Raw genomic sequence first — 2,587 nt, 5'->3', positions numbered from 1 at the left:
CATGTGGTGCTGGGGGATTGAACCGCGGTCCCTGTGCTTTGCCAAGCTTGTTCCAAGTAGGTGCTTTAGACCACTGAGCCATCTCTCCAGCCCCAGAACCTTTTCAATTTATATATGATCACAAATAGACCACACTGTTGCTTATTAAACTAATATTTTCAATTTAAAATCTATGAAAGGTGTTCTTTTAGAATAATTAGATATTTATTGTAGAATTTTCAAGCTGGAAGCTATGTCACATATCATCTTATCCAAACTCCTTACTTTAGCATTGACAATCAGAGTGTTGATATACTTCCTTGACAGTTGAAGAACTGGCCATTCACTGTGTTGGTTCAGATTTGTCATTCTTTCCATTACTCTCAATTATTATTTTTTCAGGGAATGTTTCAAATTAAAAACATTGAAATGCATATTTGGCAGTGTAAATTTTTACATATACCAGCATTATAATCCATGATAGCAACCACTAATTTGTCTAGTACAGACACGGTAAACTTTGTACAATGATATGCTTTCTTTATCCAATTCTTATCCTATTATTATCCAGGTAAAATTACTTTAAAATGATAAGATCTTTATTTCTTGCTTTATAAATATTTTAATTGTCTTTTATAGTATTCATAGAAATAATCAGAAGGCACTTGTATTGTGCTAGAAGTGGGGCATGATGCACTTTTTTATGCTTATAACCCTGGTGCAATGATTGGGAATGGGGTTATTCAAGTATTTCATAGTGTGTGTTTTTGTAATTCAGGATTTACTATTAAATTTGTTTTCTACTAACGTTTTGTCTTCTTTTTTATTTTTTTATTTATATGTATTTGGTACAGGCTCTCACTTATGCAGCTCAGACTCGTAGTGAGCCTCCTGTTTTCAGCCTCCCCAGTGCTGGGATTATAGGCGAGTGCTACCACACCAGATCTCCAAGGCTGGCTCAGCATGCCTGGGTGCAGGGCCAGTGTGCCATATGGTTCTTTTTTCTATTTTAGTACTACATATCAAGTATTCCTTAATATTTACTTAAGACTTATTTTTTTTAACTTTAAAAATAATTGCAAAAGGGGCCGGGGAGATGGCTCAGTGGAATAAGCGCTTCCCTGGCAAGCGCAAGGACCTGAATTCAATCCCTGGTTCTACCAATAAATAAATAAATAAATAAATAAATAAATAAAATTGTAAAAATATTGCTTTGTGGGTCAGGTATCTAGCTCTGTGGCATAATTCCTGCCTGGCAAGTATGAAGTCCTCAGTTCAATTCCTGGTACCGGAAAAAAAGTAAAATTTTGATTTAAATTCAACAGCAAAAATCCTACCAGTAACTGTAAGAAGTACCTGCAAGGGTTTGGCTACTCTGCACATGCTTGAGGCAAAATTCCAAAAGCAAAAGAAAGTAGTAGAAAGAAAAAAAGGAATATGAACAATAATAAGATAGGAAATATTCAGCCAGAGTAGAAAAATCTCTTAATATGTGTGGCATCAAGTAGAATCATTTACAAAACTGCTCTAAACTTAAAAGGATCTGGAAAAGCTCAGCTTGATGTTAAGTAACTACCTACCGGACAAACTCCAACACTCTTGAAAGAAATACAAAAAAACCCAGCACTTACTAAAATCACATTCACATGCATTAGTTTTGTAGCGTTCTTGTATCAAACTGCCACAGACTTAGAGGGTTAAAACAAATAAAATTTAATTCTCTGACAGTTTTGGAAACCAGAAATCTGAAATGAAGTTTAACAAAGGAGAAAAGATATGGGAAGTGATGGGACCCAGATGCTACACTGTTATTGACTGGCAGGGAGGTTCTCCAGTGATCAGGGACCCACTGAAGCAGTGCTGGAGAAAAGTGCTCAAGAGTATGAGTTTACTCAACATAACTTGGCTTGTTGACTGTCTGGGGCCTTTTGAGTGTTGATTATTGAATTGTGTTGTAGACAGAGGCAGGAGAAACAACTCTGCTATGCTGCTCAACTCTACTGATCCATAATTCGTCAGTGTACATTGGTTTAAAGATCATTGAGAATTCTTCAGAGACAGCTATAATAATGTTTAGTTTCTCAAAAAGTAATACAGACCCTGGCAGCCCAGCGCTCAGCTGGCCTGCGGCCCACCGATGGCCCTGCGGGCGAGCGCAGTCCCCGAAGCCATGTGGCCTGGGCCCAGCGCTTCCTGTTCTCAGGGGAGAAGGGCTCGGGAGCCGAGGATGCTGTACTGGAGATCCACATCCCACAGGTCCTGCATCTCCAATATGTCATGTATGTCTGGCCTTGTGCGGCGGTCCTGGCCCAGTACCTCTGGTTTCACAGAAGAGTTCTGCCAGGCAAAGCTGTATTAAGAGATTTTGAAGACATTTTAAGTACAGTGTACTTTTTGATGCAGAAGAACCCCAAGGTTCAGCTGTGGTCTACCTATCAGGTTAGAAATGCTGACTGGTCACTGGAAGCTCTGCTCTACAAGTGGGATATAACCTGAGTCCATATTCCTCTGGAGTCCTTTGATGCAGATAAGGAAGATATAGCAGAGTCTACACTTCCAGGAAGACATACAGTTGAAATGCTAGTCATCTCCTTTGGAAAGACTCTCT

General features: G+C 39.0%; 1 protein-coding gene and 1 pseudogene across 4 annotated transcripts in view; both read left to right on the top strand.

Annotated features, from left to right (window-relative positions):
• Positions 1-2,586, top strand: part of LOC111815978 — a 19,285-nt pseudogene extending 16,699 nt beyond the window's left edge.
• LOC101579400 (jouberin) overlaps positions 1-2,587 on the top strand; it is a 181,013-nt gene that overhangs the window by 129,266 nt on the left and 49,160 nt on the right. The window lies entirely within an intron of this gene.

The sequence above is a fragment of the Octodon degus genome, unplaced genomic scaffold (assembly GCF_000260255.1).
Source record: "Octodon degus isolate 3935 unplaced genomic scaffold, OctDeg1.0 scaffold00024, whole genome shotgun sequence".
Classification (NCBI taxonomy): Eukaryota; Metazoa; Chordata; class Mammalia; order Rodentia; family Octodontidae; genus Octodon; species Octodon degus.
This window is presented reverse-complemented; position numbering and strand designations above follow the sequence as displayed.